This window comes from Panicum virgatum, chromosome 4N (assembly GCF_016808335.1).
Source record: "Panicum virgatum strain AP13 chromosome 4N, P.virgatum_v5, whole genome shotgun sequence".
NCBI classification, from domain to species: Eukaryota; Viridiplantae; Streptophyta; class Magnoliopsida; order Poales; family Poaceae; genus Panicum; species Panicum virgatum.
The window spans coordinates 48635163-48659037 of NC_053148.1; the positions used below are offsets into that span (position 1 = coordinate 48635163).

General features: G+C 45.7%; 1 long non-coding RNA gene across 5 annotated transcripts; it reads left to right on the plus strand.

The window, feature by feature from the left end:
• The first annotated feature begins 15906 nt into the window (after positions 1–15906).
• LOC120668710 lies at positions 15907–17781 on the plus strand. Of its 5 annotated transcripts, none has more exons than XR_005672542.1 (3): positions 15907–15954; positions 16312–16805; positions 17430–17781. It is a non-coding gene; the product is annotated as an uncharacterized LOC120668710 (long non-coding RNA). The 5 variants fall into 5 exon arrangements; XR_005672543.1 differs by having other exon boundaries at positions 15907–15948; XR_005672540.1 differs by lacking the exon at positions 15907–15954 and adding an exon at positions 16119–16195.
• The last annotated feature ends 6094 nt before the right edge of the window (positions 17782–23875 follow it).

Here is a 23875-nt window from a genome sequence, read left to right on the forward strand (position 1 = left end):
CAATACAGTTTTGAATGGATTCGGTTATAATTTGATCTCTATTCATATTTGCACCAACGTGTATATTATTTAGAGATAAAATTTCACAGTATTGCTTCTGAAAATAGAAATTCCAATATGTTTCTGCTGCAAAGTTTTAAAGTTGTTTCTCTTAATTTTAATTCAAACCAACGGGAGAATTATTTTTAAGAGCATGATTAAAGAGCTTATTTTGAGTAAGTTTTGTACAGTTTTATCTCTATTCAATTTTGAACCAACGAGATAAATTGTTTAGAGAGAAAATGAGTACAAAATACAATTAAAGAGTACAAAGTACTGTATCTATAAAGAAAAGGTTTTCCGCTGCTACAATGATGTTATCTTTCAATTAAGTCGGAACCAACGAGAAGATTTAATTGGAAGAATAGTTTAAAGGTTTTAAATGAGTTTTCCCTGTGGGTCAAAGACATATTTAAAGATTAAAGTCTCAGAAAAGCTCCTGCTGTCTTAAGTTAAAGTTAAGTTTTGGCATCATTTCGCCAATTGAAGTCTCAAGGTTGAGCATTGGTTTGTCTTTACAACAGGTATCATAAAGAAAATTCTCAAAGAAGAGAAATTTAAAGTTAATTATAGTATTGTTATTTTCTGACCAATGTTGATGATAACAATATTATAATTTTATGAGTCATAGCTTAAAGTTTAAAGTCTTTTGTAAATGTTGCATCAAAGTGATCTTTTTGAGAGAATACATAAAGAACTGCTGTTAAAGTAAAGAAATGTATTTTCTGGTTTCCGCTGCAATAAAGTTAATCATCCTCTAATTAAATTCGAACCATCGGAAGAATTTAATTTTGAGGAACAGATATATGGTTTCAAAGTTAATTGTGTTTTCCATACATTAATTCTGTTTCTGCCCAACAGTGATGCGATTTTAATGTAGAGGAAAGATGTTTTATTCTATTTCTGCCCAACGGTGATATAGAGTAGAACTTAAAGTTTTGATTATTGTCTTTTCAGACAAAGTTTTGCTTGTAGTCCTTCTTGAATGGACAAAAGAAAATGAACTGTGTACTTGTGACTCAGAAAGAAAGAAAGTCATTGCATCGGAAAATATATTCTATGTAAAAGAATGGCTTAAAAGAAAAGGTACTCATGGATATTGATCCAAGAAAAGAAGATAGAGTAATAAGAGTTCAGTTTGAGAAATGTCTCTTATGTACTTTCTATCAAAAAGAATTTATTTTGAGTTCAGTCAGAGATGTAATAAGGCATGCACGGCTAATTTGACCAACGTCAGACTAAGCATGTGTGTCATGAAATATTCGGATGAATTTCTGAGTTAATGATTGAACACGATCTAATCTTGGCATTTATGTCCAGGAAGTGTATGGAATAATACCCGCATTGCGGTTAAAATTGGCATAGTTTTATCCTGCATGGCGGGAGAAAGTTGTGATGACTCATGTGCTTTTGGTGCATCCCATACTGGGAGAGAACTTTTGGAGTAGCTCTTATGCTATTCTAAAATTGATCGGACACTTCTATTGTGTCACAGTGATTAAGCACTTAATGAGTTTAAGAAGAATAGAAAGTTACATACGAACCTCAAGATAAAGATGATACGCGAGCGTGACTCGCTAAATTACTGGTCATAAAGGACTCTGTTGAGTTCTCAAAGTGAAATGTGGAAAAAATACTCCCATACGAATTAAGAAATTACTTTGTCCTGCATGACGTAATCATGTGGATGAAGTAATAAAAGTTCCCTCATTCACAAGAGTTATGAATAGATTTCAAAATTGTGGCAGAAAAGTTCATGCCACATTTCGAGGGGGAGAAATATGAAACAGTTAAGAAAGATACTTCCCTGCACTTTAGATAATGGACAATATGATGCATACTATGCATTGAAAGCAAAAGATGATCTATCAAAGATAAATGTGACCGCCAGGGGGAGTACAACGGTCACTATATTGATACACCTATGTAAAGAAATAGCTAAATTCTAGGACCTTTTTACAGTTCCAAAAGGAAGATAGTGAGTTAGCCAGTATTCATACTGGACAACCCTCAAAGATAGTAAGATAGTGCTTCAGAGCATATATAAAGTCTTTAACAGATGGAACCCAAACAAGAGATTTACTGATATGCCATCTTTACAGAAGATGGAAATAATCTGGGGGAGCATGGTATGTAGAGACCTAAGCCTTGAAGAGAAGTACCAATGCGTGTCCACTTCGATGATTCAGGAGCAATAAGTTTCTCATACTTGTTGATGTTGTATACAACACCTATTGTTAGCTTTTCAAAGAAGATGAATAATGTAAAGAAGGGTCTTGTTATGCAAGAGCCTATAGAGTCCATTGCCTTTTGGCAAAGAGTGACAACAGCCCCATATAGAAAACAATGTGCCAAGAAAAGAAATGGAGGTTGATTCCACCTCATTTGAAGAAGTCACGAGAATTCTATGGGCTAAGTCCATGGAAAAGGAAAATGATTCCTAAAAGAGTCATCACAGTAGGTTGTAATGGACCTACAAAGAGAAATGTGACTCTAGTGGGAATGGTGAAAGATATAACTGATTCCTAAAAGAGTCATCACAGTAGGTTGTAATGGACCTACAAAGAGAAATGTGACTGTAGAGGGAATGGTGAAAGATATAACGCAAGGCTTGTGACAAAAGTTTTACACAAAGAGAAGAAATATTTACATGACACTACTTGACGTTTTGTCATGGAAAAAAAGAATATATGAGATACCACAAGAAGAAACCCATTTAAAGCCTTGAGATGGTGGTATCTAAAGTTCATAGAAATAGTAAGAAAATTTGAGTTTAAAGAGATTGAGGAGGACAATAGTTTTAAGAAAAATTAAAGAATGGGAAATTTTATTTCCACAACTTAAAGATAACACCCTACCCACTAGTGGTGGTGTTAATATGCTATTTCAGATAAAGAATTCTTGTCCTCAAGTTTTTGATCTCGGTGGTGGGTTTTCGTTCTAAGAATTGAAACTCATCGAGATAAAAAGAAAGGGGTATTATGGTTACAACAAAGGCATACTTAGAAAAGATTCTAAAGAGATGAAGTATGCATATGAGTAAACCTACGCCTGTTCCTATCGTCAAGGGTAATAGTTTTGGGAACTTTAGTGTTCCAGGAACCAATGTGAGATGGAAATTGTTCCATAAGCTTCAGCTGTTGGAAGCTTTATGAGCGCGCAAGTAAAGAATTTACCCTGACATATTTCGTGTATCCGGGTCATTTTGATAAAAGTTCATTCCAGATATAGATCACTGGAATGAAATTGAGAATATCGACCTCATGCTAAGAAAGAAATAACTAGTGCTCTCAAAGGGTTGTGAGTACAAAAGTAGAGCTTGTGAAATATGTAGCAAAATCCACAATTGTCGCTAACCTTCACATTTGGAGTTTTTGTGTGGAAAATCTCCAAAATAAAACAATTAACATCAATGTGATGCAAAAACATGGTATAGCATGATAAGAGGCCGAGGGACAGGCAAAATGGTTAAGGGAACTTGTACCCGGAGTTTGAAAATGGTTGACAACAGCGATAACCATTTAAGTATGTTGCTCCTATGACAACGAGTCAAGTGTGGTGCCAAACAAATTGACACAAAGTTATACGTTGTGAAGGAGAAAGTCCGGAATTATGTTGAAATGCATTGAGTAAAAAGAATGACAAACATGTGTTTGTGGATCCACTTATTAAAGGCTTGCCGCCCAGTGTGTACAGAGAACACACAGTCGACATGGGTTTATGGTATAGGCTATATTTTTCGGACAATAAAGGGCCCCAAAGTTAAAGTATCTATTTCAGAACAGAGACATGTATTGTAGCTGTTGAATCTATCGGCAACCGACCGTGATGATGAAACTGCTCTATGCATTAACCTGTGATGAAATATGAAAAGAAGTAAAAGATATAAAAGGTGAAAATATAAGAGGAGATCAAGGGGGAGAATGTTGGAATTGATCTCCACCCGTTGGCCCAACGGCAAACTGGGCCTTTGACTCGCGCTCTGGTCGGGAGCGCCCAGCCCAAGATGAGGCTGGTGGGCCCCTGTCGCGCAGCCCTATAAAGATAGGGTGGGGACTGGTGGCTCTAAATACGAGGTTCACTGCCGTCACTTCCCCACCTCAAAACCCTAATCCGATCAGAGTGGGTGGGCTGCAGCGGCGGGAAGCACCACCGGCGCTGCCACTTCACTGTGCGTCACCACCGCGTCTCCACTGCACCGGCCGTCGCCGCCCCTGAGCGGATCTTCAGCGAGGAACGCGAGATGGCAGGCGGCTCGAGCACCACTGGAGAAGGTCTTCATCCCTCTTAGTTTCTGTTACTGTTGTAGATCTAGGATTCCCATGTACTCTGAACAGAGAAAGATGAAGGAAATCCACTCGATCTATTATCTCTGCGGTCCTAAAGATTTAACAAGACTCTCAACTTGAGCAATTATAGCACTTCGACCCCAAAACTTGCATTTTGCTTCTGCAGGTCTTTGCACTTGGCACCGGTTAGCACTTCGACCCCAAAGTTCACTGATCATCATCTTCTTGGTCTCCGGCCTTTTGCACTTCATCGTGCGGTTAAGGCCAGGCAACGCCACCGTTTTTCAGGGGCAGCTCCAGCAGCTTATCCTCCTCCACGACCACGATTGCCGCTTCGACTAGTACACCATTGACGTGCTTCCGGTGTTCCTCTACGGCACCGCCGTCCCTGCCGCCGAAGGACCCTTCAGGCAATGTACCTCTGCGAGTTCGCAGACGACGACCCTTTTGCCTCCTCCTCACCAACTTTTTCTTCCCCTGTGACTGACGACGGCTGCAGGCCAGCTGTGCAGGTTCTGGTGTGTGTAACGGGTCCACGTTGATCGCTCGCCGTCGCGCGTGAGCGCACGCGGTGGCGGTGCGCGTGTCTGCAGCTGGCGCCGGCGGGGGTAAAAAGAGGCACGCGCCGCTGGAAGCGCACGACGCCAGTGCAAGGGTGCGGCGGCAAGGTATCCAGGCGCAAGTACATGGGAGCCGGCGGCCTCCGGGACTCGCCGGCGCAAGTACATGAGATACCGACCGGGTGGACGGTATTTCAAATACCGTCCAACACCGGGGTGCTTAGAAGTCGTCCGATCGAGAATGTGCGGCCCGGATCGGCGCTTGGCGTGAGAGTCTTTCCTCGCGGGACTCGGAGTTCGATCAGGCTGCGCGCTCCACCGCCGGTCCCCCGGCCGGCCCGGCTCAAGGGGCTCCTCGTTGCTGCACGGCGCCATGTCCTCCGCACACGCGCGCTTCACACCTAAGCACAGAAACGACCACGAACGCCTTATCGTCCTCGGCGCCGGCGGGGAGCGCCTCGCCGTGATGCCGGGCGGCCACGGCACCGTAGAGCCTCCTGGTCTGGAGACGAGGACGTTGAGCGCGTAGGAACCCACTGGACTCTCGCCGCGGCGCTGAGGCTGCACAGCGTGGAGTAGTAGCACCTGAGCCCGAAGCAATGCAACATGCCGACGAGCCGACCTCTTCGCGCCGGCAGCTTGCGGCGGGCCGGCGGCATCGGCATGGCCGGTGGTGAGTGGTGACGGGACATGTCCGAGGAGCGCCGGCCGAAAGGTGCGTGTGCCCATCTAGCCTTCTTCCTGGCGTGGCGTCCACACGGCGACGGGCGCAGACGGGCCGGCGTCGTACGTTGGGAAGCGAGGCAACGCGTGCGCGCGGAGGCCTCCTGCTCCTGTGAGAGCGGAAGCTTAGCGACGAAGGTCAGACGGCAACGGCTGAACGGCATGGCCGGCGGTGACGATGGACGCCGGATCGAGGCTAAGCATGTCTCTTCTCGGCGTCGTCGACCGTCTTGCCGTCCACGGCGGCTCAGCCGGGCCGGCGTCGTTGGGCAGCAAGCTGACGAGCGAGCCCCAGTGCGCTTACAGCGGGACGTCCGACGATTGCTTTGGGACTCATGGCTTCTCCGACGATGTCAGCCGGGTGCCCCGGTGGGCGGTGGCGACTGGCATCCCGACACGGGGGGTGGACGGTAAATGAAATACCGTCCACCCCCGGATTGTCTCTGAGGCGTCGGATGGCACATGTGCGGTCAAGATTGCGTCGAGTATAATAAGAACCGGGACGCTTTTCTTCTTCCTCGAGCTCTCCTCCGCTCGCCGTTCCCCTCGGGCCTCGGCAACTCAGGCGACAGGCGGTCCAGTGACCTGTAAGATCGAGCTCGCAGCGGAGGGGAGGCCGCGGCCCCGGACGCCAAGGTCAGCCACCTCCGCAGTGTCCTGGCCGGTGATTTGGTGAATGGGCAGGATTGGCTGACCAGACCGGCGTGGAGGTGGACGCGCGCGCGACAGACGCCAAGGTGTCGTTGGCCAGTTCAAGTACCTGTGCCCGGTCACCGTCGGCAATGGCGAGTGCCATCGCTGCAGGAGTCGTACGGCAGCTGCGCTGCTGATGCAGAGAGTGCAAAGAGCTGCCGTTCAGTTCCTCTGGTCCTCCAGTCTTACAAGGACTACCTCCGTCTCAAAATATAAATATTTGTTCACTTCTATTGATTATGTCTGACCATTCATGGTATTCAAAAAATTTGTGAAATTATTATTTATTTTATTATGACATGTTTTATCATCGTATATATTTGAAGTATATCTTAATTACTTTATTTTTTCTCAAATTTTTTAAATAAGACGAATGACCAAGCATGATCAGTAGAAGTCAACAAATACTACTTATATTTTAAGACGGAGGTAGTACCTGAACTTGACTGGAATGCCCATGCCAGCTCGATTTTTCAGGTCAGCAGATCAGTCATCAATTCTTGACGCGCGTTGCGTTCAGGAACAAATCTACATGTTTCTGCTCATCTTCCGAAAGCCTGAAACAGCTAGTGCAACGCACTCGAAAGTGTTGAATTTTAGTTCGTGAAAATTTTTGGGTTTTTGTACTGTAGTATATTTTGTTGTTATTTGACAAATAATATCTAATTATGGACTAATTAGACTTAAAAGATTCATCTCGTGCTAATCAGTTAGACTGTAATTAGTTATTTTTTTCAACTATATTTAATGCTCCATGCATGTGTCTAAAAATTCGATGTGACGGATACTGTAAGAAATTTTTTGGGAACTAAACAGGGCATGAATGCGTTCATTTTCCAGCGTTTCAGTCGTGATCCATTCTTTTGTCAGGAAGGTGAAGTCGCTGTTGGACTGAAGTTTCTTCACCTCTTGTGCTTCTGGCAATCTGGCCTTCTTGGCGACCGCGCCGACGGGAGCGACTGGCCGGGCCGGCGGCGTCCTCGCATCGGCCAGCAAACCGGCGAGCGCACGTGACCGTTCGTGCAGCAGCACGTTGGCTGATGGCTTGGGGAGCTCGAGACGGAGGCCAGGATTGCCGACGGGTGGGCGGTGGCGACTGGCAGCCCGACGCCAGGCGCGAACGGCATTTCAAGGACCGTCCGGGGTGGACGGTAAATGAAATACAGCCCACCCCGAGTTGCCTCCGAGGCGTCGGATGGAACATGTGCGGCCAAGATTTTCAACGCATATCGTTTCTTTTCTTTTCGTTTCTTCGTCCTCGCGCCCTTGATCGGTCGCTGTTCCGGTGTCTGTAGCACTCGGCAAACAAGAGAAATCCAGTAGTGCTATGAGGCCCCGCAAGGTCGCCTTCGCGCCGTGCAGACGCAGTCGGCAGTCGCGGTCGCGCGTGACTGAAGGGCCGGTGGGCCATCGATGTCCTGGCGCCTCTCGTCTCCGGCGTCGTCGTCCACCGAGTCAGAACAGGACATGCTGTTTGAGCTCCCAGCATGTCTGTCAATGGCGGACGCAGTGCACGCAGCGTCTAGCATTTCTGCAAGAATTCTCGCACGCACTCGTGCCGAAGAATTTGCACGATATATAAGAACAGCCTGAACATGTCATATCGCCACGCCATGTCCATGATTTTTTTTTAGCTTAATTAGTTTTCCTCCGTATTGTGTGTTCCCCTGTCAGACTTGTTTCTTCTCATTTGTGTGTGTAGAGCTCAGTCTCTGGCAGCCTGCGTGCTGTGCTTTTACCTGTTTGGCTGTAGTCACTTGCTTGTAAGTGATCAAGGCCAGAACTCATCCATATTCTAAATAAAATCTCGCCACCTTCCTCCCTGAATCCAGAGACGGTCCGCGAATGCATGCAACACCAGAACACGACGAATCGGCGAACCCGATCTGTCAGAGCGAGCGTTTATGGGCGGATGATGAGTCATCGGCAACATTGGGCGGCCACCGGCCACCGATAACCACACCTGCAAACACTTGTAGCCATCAAGATCCGGTTCCCGTAGAGCAAATCTCTATCTAGCCAAAACCGTGCGTGCTGTTGCTTTGCTTTGCCAGTGGAACAATGGACACGGCACGCTGGTGCGTGCGAGCGTCGTCAACTCCTACGCAGGCCCGTATCTGGGCACGTGCAGGCCGTGCGACCGCACAGGGCCCCCGAATTCGAAGGGCCCCCAAAATATTAGGTATATATTAGATATAGTCATGCAAATACTTTAATTTAGTTGATTGTTTGACCCAATTTGTGACAAAACATGGCCCAAATTGCTCTTAAAAGATAAATCATCGTAGGCGTATCACTTGCCACTTTTTTTATATGGGTGTTATTTGGGGTCACGTGTGTGATCTCAAGTGTACCTGTCACAGCACCCCAAGCTCTTCAAGATTTCGTGTTTTGGAGATAAAATCGGCCTAATAAACCAAATCCCTCAATGCTTTGTTGCTAGAACAAACTTTTTTCGGAAAAAAAATTTTGTTGCCTAAACAATAACAATTGTTCCAGCAACAAAAAAAATTCCGGAACAAAAAATAGTTATTGGGCCTTATGTGATGATTTAACTATCAATCACACGTGTGACTTCTAACATTTGTGCTTTCACACAGCACATCGCGCTCGTGTGACTTCTAACATTTGTGCTTTCACACAGCATATCGCGCTTGCCGACTGGTATCGCTTGGTATTCATGATCCTTCACTAGGTCACCAGAACCCCAGTCCATTGTTTCGCACAGAGCCCCCGAATTTGCCGGTACGGCCCTGCTCCTACGCTTGGGGCGTGCAGCCCGGCCGTTCCTCGAAAGGTTAGGCCCAAATCGACCACCTCGAGCTTACAAACTCACGAGCTAGCTACCTGGATGCCCACCAGCTGAGTTCGAGTGGATGGACGAGACGAGACCTTGTTCTTATTCTCGCTCGGCAACTCTTGGGACGGATCACAAGCCTCGGCACTCGCGGTCGGTGCACAACGGTGAGATGACATTGCTCATTGCACACATGAGACATTGCCCGTAGTACTCATGTCAATTTACTCGTCTCTCTCTATCTATTTGGACAACGACCGTTCAGTCCTCCGACCCCTTTTTACACCACAGGAGGAATGGGGGATCAGGAACTTTTTTTTTTTTTTTTGCAGAGGGGCAAGGAGGTTGGCGATCATTTTTTGCAGCACAAAATCAATGACACACCTTGCAGTTGCAGGCATGTACTTTGGAGTGATAAGCTCATGTGATGTCTATCAACCAATAGGCCGGCTGGGCCTTCCTATAACAGCCGCAAGGCCCACCCACACATGTGAGCACTGCAAATGAATGCAAGGATTCTTTTCCAAACGAAAAGGGATCAGAGCTGATGGATATGTGGATTGAATAAAGGTAAAGCTCAAGATAAACCCACCACTAATTGAAGTGACTACTAATTGCAGCGGCCACCAGCATGCATGATGAGTCGAGGCCACTCCGGAAAATCAAAGTTAGAATATTCCTTCCGTTTTTTTATTTGCACGCCCCGTTAGGTTTATTCTAAGCCAGATTTGATCAACTTTGATCGAATTTGTATAAAAATAATGACACTTACAATATCAACTTTGTTTCGTTAAATTCACCATGAAATATATTTAGTGCGTACGGTATAGATTTGACCAAAGTTAGCTATGTTTGACTTAGAACAAAGCTAATATATAGATAAAAATGAATGAAGGGGTATATATTCACCATGTCATTACAACCATGCATATTATTGCTGACCTCATAGAAAAATGCTTTACTTTGCGTATTAGTGTGTGTATTAGTGCTCATCATTACTCTATCTCTTACAATAGTAGTTACTCTTTCCGTCCTGTCCTATGAAGAGTATAATTCTAGATTTGAAAAAAAAAATCCATAAAAAGTGCAAAGTTAGAAAATGGATCTAAACTACATGTATAATTAAGTGGTCAGATTTAATTGGCATGTCAAATCTAATTGTATTTTTCAATAAATGAGTGTATATGAGTCTTTTCATGCTACCACTAATCTATCCTAAAGAATTAGGACTGCACTTCTCGTGCGTGGGATGCAGGGAGTAGCTCCGTAAATTAAAAGTGAGGTCGATCAGTAATCGGCAAGCAAGCAACGCAGCATCGTCGAATGCTAAACCTCTCGGTGTCGGCAAGCACCGGAAGAGCAGATAGGTTGGGATAGGAGTCCTTGTGGAGTGCATGCGTAAATGGTGGCAGCGGCTTCCTCTCCCTCTGGGCTCTGGGTCGCTATCGGCTCGTGCGGTTCTACAGCAACGTCGCTGGTGCTCGGGACAGCCATGTCCTATTTTTCGTTCTTTAATTTATTTGCCCGTAGCACGAGCTAGCACAAACATGTTGTTGTCTAATATACATATACTACTACTAGATTACTAGTAACAAAAATTAATTATTGCCGCTCCTAGCTGCTAGCTGCTAGATAGATTGATAGGTAGATTCTTTTTCGCGGTCCCTTTTAAATTCAAATTAATTATTTGTATCGTTCAACTGCTTTAACTTTATAAATCTGACCGCTCGTCATCTATTCTCATCACGTACGTACGTCTTGTCCGGCTCCCTCCGGCTGCACGGCAAGGAGCCACTGCTGCGGCTCCTCTCTCTCGAGTTTGCTTTGCCAAACCTTCCTGGGTGTGTTTAGTTAATCCAAACTTTCTGTCACATCGAAATTACATCGAAATATTAAATATAGCAAATGACACATGCATGGAACATTAAATGTGGGTAAACAAAACAACTTATTGCACAGTTTGGATGGATGAATCTTTTGAGTCTATTTAGCCCATGGTAGGACAATATTTACCACATGCAAACAAAAAGTGCTACAATGATTTTCAACTTCACTTAACTTCACTTTTCGCAAACTTTTGACATAAACACACTCACCATCATCTAATCCCAAACACGTGCTGAGTTGGCAGATCGGGATTCCCACAGCGAGGATGTCCGGAATTATGCCTTTTCCGCAGTTTAGGCTACCCGCACCGGGGGCCTGTAAAACTTACTTCAGTACCCGCTGCAGCGGCAAACGGAAAAGCTTCCGCTATCCGCGCTGGCACTTCCGTTTACGCCACTGCGAGCGAAAGCAGAGGAGCCCGCTATCCGCGCGGGCCCGCGCGCTCCACTCGGTCCGCGCGCCATCCCAACCACCGGGACGGCGGGGAGGTCGACGCCGTGGTGCTGGAGCCACCGTCCGCCATGGCTGCTGGAGGCGGCCCGCGGCCGGCTTGGGGAGGTGGAGGCCGCCGCGGGGAGGAGGCCCGGCGCAGAGGAAGGAGGGCCGCCGCCCGTCGCAGCCGGCGCAAGGAGCCGGATGCGGCCGGGAGCGGCGGTGGGGTCGGCGAGGCCTGCCACGCCGGGTGTGGCTCCTTGGCCCGGCCACCGCAGCTCCGCGCGAGAGGGAACGCCACCGCTTGGATGGCCGCCGCGCCACTGCTTGGACCACCGCTTGGAGGGGGATGGAGGATGCGCGTCGGCGAGGGAGGGGGAGGGAGGACGCGCGCGCCGCGCCACCGAGCTGGATTCGAGGAAGAAGGCCGCCCACGCTCCAGCACGCTCCCGGCATCCACCCACATCTCGGCGTGCGCCCGCGGCCGCGGGCGACGAGGTGGAGACGCGGAGCACGGGGACGGCGGCGGGACGGACCTGGGGAGGGAGGAGCCGCCCAGCTCGCCCCGGAGCCCCCGAGCCGGAGCTCTCCATGCGCCGTTCGTGCAGCCGCCGCTCGTGCTCGCCCTTGCCCGCGGCCGCGCGCGCGAAGGAGGAGGAGGGCCGGCCGCCGCGCGCTGCTCCGGGCCCCGGCGGAGGGCCGGCAAGGGAGGCGAGCCGCCGGCCGCGAGCGCCAGGACCCGGCGGAGATGAGGGAGGGATGAGGGAGAGGGGCGGTGGAGGGAGGGATGAGGGAGAGGGGCGGTGGAGGGGCCGCTCCGCCTAGCCGTTCCGCACGCGCGCGCCGGCCGCTCCCGCTCCGCCTCGCCGTTCCGCCCGCGCGCGCCGGTCGACGCCGCGGCCACGCGCCGTCGCCGCTGCCCGGCCCCGCCCGCGCGCGCGCCCGCCGCCGCTGCCGCCACGAGGACGGCACGGCCGAGCAGGGGAGGGGTGGGGAGCCGCGCGCAGGGTGCAGGGGCGGGGCGGCGGTCGCGCTGGGCGTGGGAGGCGGCGGTCGGGGTGGGGGGGGGGGGGGGGGGGTGGGAGAGGGAGGTGGGGAGGGGTAGATGTGTATGACGTGTGGGCTCCACTGCTGGGTGGTTGTGATAGAGGGTGATATAGAGTATGGACGGCTGCGGAAGAATTAAGTGTAGAGTAAAGAATCTCGATGATTATACGAGAATATTCATTATAAAGGATGATTTTAGAGTATAATGAGTACAGATAGTCTTATACTGCCCTTTCGATATTTCTAATTAAATTATTATTAATCGTTATAACTTTTCTAGTGCTATAAATCTACATACATACAGTATCTATTATATCTAGATGTATAATTAATTTTCTAAATCTAGAAAACTAAAAATAACTAATAATTTAGAACGGAAAGATACCTACTCAATTCTAATACGAGAAAGCTCCCTGCTTTTCGAAAGGCTGATCATGATGGGGGTGGGGGTGGGAAAGCGTGGTCATGCGTCATAAGTCATAACAACTCCACGCCGGAACCAAAAAAAAAAAAAAAATGAGGGCGTCAGAACACTACTGTATTATCGATTCGGCGCCGTAAAGCCTCATCCGCTGGGAGCTCCGCTGGAACCTTCTCCTCTTCTGCTTTATCTTGCCGGCCGCTTTTCTTAGCTTGCTAATCCGACGCCACAAATATATAGGCCTGTAAGGCTTGTTTAGATGCAATTAAAATTCTAAAATTTTACAAAATTTTCCATCACATCGAATCTTTGAACGCATGTATGAAATATTAAATATAGCTAAACAAAATAATTAATTACACAGTTTGACTATAATTTGCGAGACAAATCTTTTGAGTCTAGTTAACCCATAGCGGGACAATAATTACCAAATGCAAACGAAAATGCTACGGTATTTTAAATCCAAAAACTTTTCGCATCTAAACAAGGCCATAATTAAGAGTGATGCTATATATACTCCATCATATTTTTCCCGTTCCCTTTTAATCTCTACAATGAGTCGGTCAATGGTCCTTGCTCCAATGCTCTCTCGCTGTCTTATTGTCAACGTAATAAGGTAGGTCATGGAGCGTGCTCAAATATGGAGCTACCGCATAGTGGAATAATTAATGTCCCTGCCTGCAGCCTTCTCCGTCGTCGTCTACTCCAACGCGTACCGTACAAGTCGGTGCGCGACGGTTCAGCCGTCCCAAGCGGCCAGCCCGGACATGACCTTCAACTTGCAACTTTTGGAAGCACCAAGCAAGCAATCATCGGAAAAATACTATCAGGTGGTGGACCGGAGTAGTGGATCGATACCAGATGGAATGAATAATTAGTAGCGGTTTGGATCCGACGGAATCCCCATGGCTGGACATGGCTTGTTTGCACGGGCCGGGCCCGGCCGGAACAAAAGTCAGACGGCCACATGGCTGGCTCGGCGTATCTACTGGCCCGGCCGGCCTCATGCCATGCCATGCCATCCCATCCGGCTCATCATCTCGGCTGATCATTCTGTTGGGTGGTGGGCTGGTGGCAAGCACCGCATCCTCCACATGACAGCCTCACATGGAATTAAGGATGGATTCGGATGGTTATTCGAATGTCAGATTTTTAGTTATTTTTCTTTGATTATGGACAAATAAGATATAGAATTTACTATGTAAATTCATAGCCTTGTATTTAACATTGATCTTGTAAAGATTCATAAAAACTAAACCTCAAATTTATCATATATATTCTCAAATAATAGATATAAAAATTCGAATACGGATCGGATACGGATTCGAATCTTTTTTCACCTTTTTAATTGTAGGGAGCAAATAATACATAAAAAAATCTATACAAAATTTTATTCTTATGTGTAATAATATGATTGATAATATAAAAAAAGATTAGCATAAAATTTTAAGCATATCTATTTTAAAATATCAAATTTGTTCTACGAATTCGGATGTCTAGATCCATCCTTACATGGAATCACAATGCCCATGCATCTTCGCTATCGATCGCTAGGCAGCCAGCCGGCCACCGTTGGGTCGGCACATACGTACACTGCACCCTAGCTAGCTACATATGTGTGTGTCTATATATATATATATACACACACACACATACTATACTGTATGCTACAAGATGCATGCATGCACAAACAACTACAAGAGGGAAATACTATTTTTTTTCCCAACCACAAATGTATCTGATAGCCATCTGTTGTCGTTTGCAGCATTGGATATAATGGTGCTGGCATTATGCTTTGGCCAATTATGTATCTTGATCCTCATATATATTAATTCTAATTGGTGAAATGAAAGGTGATCGATCTGCATAACTCAATCTGCTAACTTTTTTCTTTTTAGAAAACTCGAGTTCCCTGCAATGACGACTGGAATTAGATAGAGGTAATGTTTTCTTGATGGAATTATTTTTTACGTATTTGGAACATTTTCTTTTTTTTTAGAAGCTGCAGTGTGCATACGGTAGGTGAATACTGTGTACTCCTGCAGCGTAGTGCAGCTGTATACTACAGTGCTTGTAGGTTCTAGGGCACCACGGCCAGTCGGCCACGGGCCCAGTCAGGGTGCTGGCACGAATCTCCACGTAGGAAACGGAAAAAATAAAGAAAAGAAAATTTCGCCGGAGTCCCGTCAGTCCCGACAGAAATCCTCGCGATCCGGGCTACCTGGTCAAACTGTGCGGGCCCACGACGCGCGTTTCCGGGGAGCACGAAAACCGTCACGCCGGGCCCACGACCTCGTGCAACCCCAAACACGCCAAGATTAAAAAATTGGTTTCTACTGTACTGTTCGTGCACAGTATACTAGTGCGTTGCACGGTACCGTTGGCGAGGCACGGACGGGCGTGATGTCGAGAGGGGAGGATCGGACGGCCCGGAATCCGTCCGCTAGCAGACGGCCTCTCGCGAACCGTAGAGGCCAGAAAGCCAGCACGTAGCAGTACTCCAAAAACTGCAGACTCTGCAGAGGCTGCTCGGGCCCTGTTTCGTTTGTACTGGTAGTACTAGTAGCATAAAAATTTTGATAAATAATTAGGGGTATTAAATAAAGTTAATTTACAAAATTAACTCCACAATTTTGCTCTACTTCGCGAGACGAACCTAATGAGCCTTTTGACCTCGAGCTCCTCTGCCTCAGCCTCCCTCGAGCTCCTCTGCCTCAGCCTCCCTCGAGCTCCTCCCAACCCTAACCCTAGGCGCCGCCTCCGCACTGGCGTCGTGCTTGCCGGCCAGATCCATTCCGGAGCCGCCTTCTTCGACCTCGGTATTGGGTGGATCTGCCCCGACGCCACCGCATCCTCCTCCCCAGCCTTGGGCCGGCGCTGCTCCTCCCCGGCCTCGGCGCTGGTGATGCTCCTCCCCGACCTCGGGCCGGTGTGCTCCTCCCCGAGCTCAGGCCGGCGCTGCAGCTCTCTCACCCAAGCCTTCCCCACACGAGCACGACTACACCAAGCCCCCCCCCCCCCCCCGCTTCCACGCTGAGGGCTGCATGGCCGACCTCTCTGGTGCAGGTTTTTGCTAGTTTCCTTTGCGTTATCTGCATTTGCCATTCTAGATTCATTCCTTGATTTAGTTGTATCTGATATTTATGCTAATAATTTAGTTGGATTCAATAAAGTGCAGGCATTCACAAGTTATTTATTTTGCACTGTGACCTTTCCTTACTTGTTCCTAGGCAAAGTTGATTATTGCCATAGATAATTTCATTAGCTGCTAGCTGGTGTGATGCCAATAAACAGACTTGGTTCACAGGTACTCAGCCCTGGCTTTGTTCATCCATACTTCAGTGTGCACACTGCTAATTGCTAAAGTGAATTACTGTTATTTTTCATGTTTTGATTGTATATCATTGGCTGTGTGGCTTGCAGAAAGATTTGAGAAAGTGGAAGCTAGAGCCAAGGAGCTTGAGAAGCTGCACCTAAAGGAAGGTTAGTTTTCATACCAAAACAATGACTTGACTTTTTTCATGCATTCTCATGTCATATGGCAGCAACTTCAGTAAAGTATATCTTCTAAAAATGAGGAAAGCAGAGATATCACAATTACTCACCTATACATGCTTGCAAGATGAACCAGAATGAACTCATGTCCTTTTTGCTGCCTATATGATACTGAATTTCAGTTTGTAACATGCATTATCTGCCTTAAGTTGAAATGTCTTTTTAGTTCAGAACTAGATATAGGCAGCAGGATGAATTGCTAGTCCTATCATTACTAGTCCTTTTCAGTTTTGACAACTTCAACATGGCTGCCATCTGATTGAGTTAATTTGGTTCTTGGTCAGGTACAAAAATACAACGAAACAGACTAACAGAGTTAGCATGAACTGCCATTCTATATATTACTCCAGTTCAACTTCGAGGTGAACTTCAGTTACCTTTTGGTTCACTTAGAGATATAGAATTTTAAACAATCTGTCATATTAAGTTCTCTTTAGATTTGAAAAGATGTATATTTAGTGCATTAGTCATTTTGTGCCAATAACTTGATGGATGATAATGTGATCTGCATGTACAAATTGTAAACGACATGTATACGCACTACCAACCTGTGTGCCACTAACGTGTGTGTCTACTGCTATTAATTTGCATCGCGTGAACCAACCTTTAAACAACTTAATAGCTATTTGTATGCCCGTGATTTGAACCTTGCTCCTGCTGATGTATAATCGAAATTTTGAATGGTTGACATTTACGGCCTTTTTTGTGCATTGGAAATATACCAGTGCTTCTTTACTTTGTTCTGAATCAAACTGGTAAATGTTCAGTTTGATTAGAAATATACCAGTTTCCTTGTGCATTAGAAATATACCAGTGCTTCTGCTCAGATTTTATTTCTTGTTGAGTTCAAGAATTTATAAAGGACAATTGACCTTGATGTTGGCAGCAGACTGAAGTGATACTTGCATCATTACTAATTTTTTTTCTATTTTTACAACTTGAACATTGGCTGCCATCTAATTTATTTAATTTGGTCACTTGGTCAGGTACAAAAATACAATGGGATGGAGCTAGCGGAAAGTGTAATCTTGCATTAGTATCAACTTCAAGGTGAACTTCAGTTGACCTTTAGTTTACTTGACCATAAGTTATATTGAGCTTGTCTACAAGTTCAGGTATCTAGCTGATGAGTCATGTACATAAGGAGTTATAGAATTTAAATCAATCTGTCATATGAAGTTCTCTCTAGATTTGAAAAGATGTATGTTTAGTGGAGTACTCATTTGTTTATTTTGTTGCCATAGCTCAATGGATGTCAATTTGATGTCAATATACAAATAATTTTTGTGGACATGTATATTGAACTATCAGTGGAGCTGAATTGTAATTATGGGTGCAGTGTTCATGTGTATATTATTTTTTTATCTTTATTAGTTGGTTTCCTAATGGTTTGACCATCAGGAATTGGTCACTGATTTATTCGGGTGGAACCCTCAGGCCGACCGTCAGGAATTGCCGTCAGGAATGGATTCAAGTCGGCCAACCGACAGAAGAAGGGTATCATTCCTGACAATGGACTCCTGTCGGCAAAATCCTGTCGGTTCGCCGTCAGGAAAAGTATTCCTGACGGTTTTTAGGTTTTTCCTGACGGTTTTTGGCCGTCAGGAACCTGCTGTTTTTTGGTAGTGCCACCACACCACAATCTGTTACTCTCTCACACACAAAACAAGTGCATTTCGAGCATTTCAAATTGGCTCAGCAAGAAATGGTTTTTAATATCTTTTAGATTAGCTAAAGTAGTGTTAAATTTTAGCACATATTAGCACTTATAGATATGCTAATGTTTTTTAGATTTCAGCTAAACTTTAGTCTTAGCACTCCCGTTTGAATGAGTTAGTATTAAAATTCAGCACTTGCACCCATTAGCATTTGAATTCAAATGAGATTTAAATGTAATTGTATGTGCTGTTAATTATCTTATTTTCCTTTCCAAGGTGTGCATGTGCACCGAATTGCTTGATATTTTTCTTTTTAATTATGTGCATGCGCATTTAATTGCTTGATTTTTTTTAAAAGTACTCAGAAGCATTGGGGAGTCATGTAAAATTTTTGGACACTCACACTGACCAGACTCAACGTAGACGAGACTGTCCAATTAATCTCGAAACGCGTCGTACGGAGAATGCACACCACCACACACACGCACACACACCCAGGCACACCCAGGCACCCAACACACTCGCACACAACCCCGGTACCCACAGGTGCGGACGGGCTCGAACCCCCGCCGGTACCTCCCATCAGCGGGAGTTACCGCTGGCCAGAGGCCCATCCGCTGATATTTTTTCCTATCCAAGGTTTGTAAGCATTTATTGCTGGATATTTGTTACCTGCCCAAGCTTCGATGAATTAATGTGCATGCGACATATTTCTCCATAAGGGCATGGGCAATATATCTTGCCTGACTCAGTAATAAGGTAGGACCAGATCTTAGTAGATAGTAGTCGTCTCACGTAATAAGATGCTTTAGTAGACTAGTGAAGCAAGGATAGTATAAGAGGGAGAGTGATATATTGCCTCTTGCCCGGTAGTAGTGCTACTGCTGGCAGCAACTACTATCTGCTATACTTATACCCTCCATAATGTATCTTGCCGGCAGTAAGCTAATACTACCCCCTGTTATTCTCCCATTGCTGGTGCCCCAACTCAGTACTTATCTTTAAAGGAAGCAATGTTTCCTTGACAGTCGAAATTCTAATTGAAACCAGAATAAATAATTAGAAACCTAACCAGAACCTGGACAAATTAATCAGAACTCTAATCAGATTATTCGTAGCAACGCATGATCACCGTACTAGTTAAAACTTAATTAGTGGCACATAGGTCAATTCTTATGACTACTGGTTTGTCTAAAAGTTTCTTTAAAATACACTTACTTAGATGAGATTGGAACATTGGACGGATAAAACCCGACAAATGAGGCTATTAGTTCCCTCCCCAAAAATTTTACACACGTTACACCAAAAGAAATCTTGCTATTTAGGAATATTAAATAAAATCTGTTTACAAATTTTTTTTACAATGATGCGTTGTAAATCTCGAGACGCATGATGAGTTGTAAATCTCGAAACGAATATAATGAGCCTATTTAATTCATGATTTGCAACAGTGATGTTACAGTAACCATCCACTAATTATGAATTAATTAGGCTCATTAGACTATCTCACGATTTTACAACCCATCCGTGCAAAAAGTTTTGTAAATAAATTTTATTTAATACTTCTAAATAGTAAGATTTCTTTTTAAAAAATGTTTGAAGAGGAACTAAACAAAAAAAAAAAGCTGTTTGTTTGGATTCCATATATAATCCGAGGAGGAACAAAGAGGGTCTTTGTCCAGTCGTTAGTTTTCTGTCAGGTAAGAATGAAAATGGCACAAGCAAAGCGACCTCCGAAAGCTAAGCCTGGGAAAAGTGCCGGCGTTGTTGGGCGCGTGAACGGCTCGAGCAAAACGAGTTCTCCGTGAGGCGGTGAGGGTGAGGCCGTGACTCCTCTCCGTCGACGCCGAGACGCCGAGGCCGTGGTGATGCACGTAGCGTCCACGCCATGGCACCCGCTCGCGCCCGTGCGCGTGCATAGGGCTGGGCACTTTTAAACCGTAAACTGAAAACCGAACCGAACCGAGCCGAACCGAACCGAAGTTTCGGTTTTTCGGTTGTTCGGTTCGGTTTTCGGTTTTTATTTCTGCACAGATCGGTGTTCGGTGGCGGTGTCGGTTTTCAGCATGCATAGAACCGAAATCCCGAACCACCGAAGTCTACGCCAGGCGCAGAGGCTGCTAGTTCCTTCCGTGACTTCTGTGACTCCGTCCCACTTCCAGACCTCAAGCACTAAGCCCACAGCCCACCCTCGGCCCATCAAACTCTAACCAAACCCTAATGTTATTGCCTTGTATCTAGCCACACATCGCAGCCGGCGGCTGCAATCGCTCTAATTCCCCAATCGCTCTTGCTCAGATTGACGCATCGCAGCACAAGCTAGTGGCCGGCGGCCGACGACAGCCTAAACCCAGCAGCACATCTGCAGTCCACGACGATGGACGACAAGGTGGCGAGCAGCTCCATGCCTCAGTCCACCCCAGCGGCTAGCGCCTCCTCCAAACCACGCCGGCGGCCAGCCCTTGGCCTGGCCTGGCCAGCATCTGAGCTTTGTGCCGGCGTAGGCACGAGCAAGACGCCGGCTTCTAGGGCTGCAATCCTGCGACTCCTGCAAGGACGAGAGGATTCCGTGGATCTTCGCCTTGGAGGCCGACGTTGATGCGCGAAGGAAGGTGTTGCTCGTGCGGCACCGCAACAAGCTAGCAGCGGCAAGGTGCCTTGTTTGATTAATTAATTTGTTGTGCCTGTGTTGATTGTATCACGACATTCAAAACAACAAAAACTACTTGTTTTCAAGGATCTTGGTGTGCTAAACTACCGTGTGCCTCCATTTTAATTTGACGCAAAGAAGTTCGGTGTTGTTCGGTAAAAACCGAACTCCGAACCGAAAAACCGATAACCAAAGTTGTCGGTTTTCAGTTTTGCTAAACACCGATCGGCTCTCAGTTTCTAAACACCGAAGTTTTCTAACACCGAACAAACCGAACCGAATACACCGAACAAACCGATTGCCCACCCCTACGCGTGCAGCCCGCAGCCGGTTGGGCCTCCGCCGCGTGCGGCGGGCGGGCGTTCACACGCACGGGGGTCAGCACGACAGAATGATCGCAGGGGATCCCGGCGAACCGGCGACGCGGCGGCCGCCCGTACGAGCTCGCCACGTGCCGTGTTCGCCGCGGGCACGCCGGCCCCGGGATGCTTTGCGGCCGATGATGATGTGGCCCGCGCCCGTGTCTCGCTGTCTCCGCGTGTTTTTGGTTGGTTTCTGCTCGCTGGTTTTTCGTATTTATGGGCCGGTAATTCGGTTAGGCTGAAAATCCTAGTACCTGTACGTGGCCGTACGCGCGCCACAAATATATCAGCCTGGCTTTGCTAAACTTAAAACATGTACCGGTTGTCCTAATAAGAGAGTGAGAACTTAGTTGATTTGATTCTAAAGTATGAAATAGCCTATCTATGTTCAACTGTTTTTCTTTTCCAAAACAATAACTATATTCACTCGTAGTTTCAAGTTTTCCTAGCTTATTTTGTTATGATCAATTACAATATCTAAGCTCTCTAGCTACAAACTGGACACTTATTTCTTTGGCTTGTCTCCTTTTGGCTAATTTCAGTTTGTTACAACTTATTCTCTCTCACAGAATACTACTGAAATAGCCGAAATCAGCCGGCTTTTTTTCTAGCTGAACCAAGTGGCAGATTACATGTAATGTAGCCATATACCACTACTAGTCAAACAATCTGATTAGGCAGTCCAGACACTTTTGCCCAGCAACCTGATGACACCATTAGCGAGCACCTACTACAGGCTAATGATGCTGATTTGCCCTAGGCACAGGTTAGCTTCCTAGGCGAAGGCAATCATGCTCCTAATAATCCTAATAATATTCCCCTCCCATGGCAGATGCAAGATGCCCTTTGTTTTCAAGAAAAGATAGAGATGAGAAAAGATAGAGATGGGCATGGGCCTGGGAGAGAGCTAGCAGGGAGAAGGTGAACTTGTTAATTCCAAGTGGGTGGTTAGTTTAGGGAGGAGCACATGGGGGAGGAGGGGTTGATCTGAGAGGATCAATGATGGAGCTGGTGAGGTGAGGCCACAGCAGATTAGTTGGCCGCTGCAGATGCATGCCCGGAAACCCGGCTTGCTTTGGTTGCCATCTCCAATTATCCAGACCCACGGCCTTTGTGTGTGCCCCACAAACCCATGCATGCATGAATATTCAGCTTAAACTTTGAGCCTAGCTACAAAATTGAGCATAGGTTTGGTGAAAGTGTACTAGTAGTGCTTGTATATTCTCCTCCTCCTCCTACAATTTAAATTGCACTAGTTTTTAAATTGTGGAGTGCTGGAGCCTAGAAAATTGAGTATTTTAAAGGGGTTACTGGAACAAGGCTGCAGATAATATGGAGTGTGTCTCGTGTTTGTTCACTGCAGAACAGGGGTCTGTGTCAGCTTGTGCTGGGGTTGAACTAGTGGCCCTTTTGGTTTTCTTTGGCAGGGCTTACTTTCTCAATTTTTTTTACTCCCTCCGTTCCAAATTATAAATCATTCCAAGATTCTTGGAGAGTCAAGTTTTTCAAGTTTAACCAAATTTATATAATAAGATAATAACATTTATGATACCAATTAAGTATCATTAGATTCTTTGTTAACTATATTTTCATAGTATACCTATTTGATGTCATTAATCTTTGTGTTTTTCTCTATAATTTTGGTCAAACTTTAAGATGGTTTGACACTCCAAAATTCTTGTAATGACTTATAATTTGAAACGGAGGGAGTACTATTTGGAGGAAGAGAAGTTTTACTTTGATCCTTTGGGTTTCCACTTTCCAGGTTGACTTCTCATGTATTATTACTTTCCAGGTATTGCGTATTACTTTCCAGGTATTGAGACTTCTCATATCATGTAAATCCACTTTTACTACATGGATTAAAGCAGTTTTACACTAACATGCTTGCTTGTATTGCGTTCAGGATGTGGTTTTGTTCTACTTTGTGTTAATGCCATCACGCCAGGCACCTCTCACCTAACCTAACCTGCCAACTCATCCAACCAGCAGTGAGGTAAACCTTTCCAGTGGTCAATATTAGCGGCTACGACTATACTCTTACTAGGAGGACGTCTGAGTTTGGAAGGGCTTGTTTGGCATCGCTGGAAGGTGAAACGGATAAGTAAAAGTTAAGTTCACTTTAAGGATCAAAAGGTACTCCTAGTAGCTAGCTACTTGAACAGGAAGGAACAAGTTACTCGATCAAGGTACAACGACAACAAAAGCATCTAGCGAAATCAAGAAAAAAGTCAAAGGACGGCCTGAGGTCAACTAGCCCGTGGAGGTTAAATTCGACCAGTAAAGATTGTTCCAATATTTCCACATTTTATTCAAACGTTTGCTTTACACCAAGCCACATATTTGACTCTATAAAACTTCCATATATTTTCCGGGACACAGAATATACAAGAAAGCTAGGAGTACATAGGATTTTTACAATTACTGTTTTTTAATCTCAAATTGACATACTCCTTCCGTTCAGAAATATAAGGTATTAGAGGGTTTAAAATTTGGACGCAAATGTAAACCATTCTAAAGTTTTTTGAATAAAAAGTCATAATAACCTCCTTGATTTTGGTGCTAATTTTGTAAAAGAATCAATTGCGGTGGGGTAAGAAAGTAAAAAAAAAGCATACTAGTCTCCTTGATTTTGGTGTGTGCACTAAAAACTAAGCAAATGATCAACTAAATAATGCACTAATAAGGGGTAAATGTTAACTCAGGATGTTCTACATTTTCGAATAAAGCATAGCACAAATCTAATTATCACACCATGGACA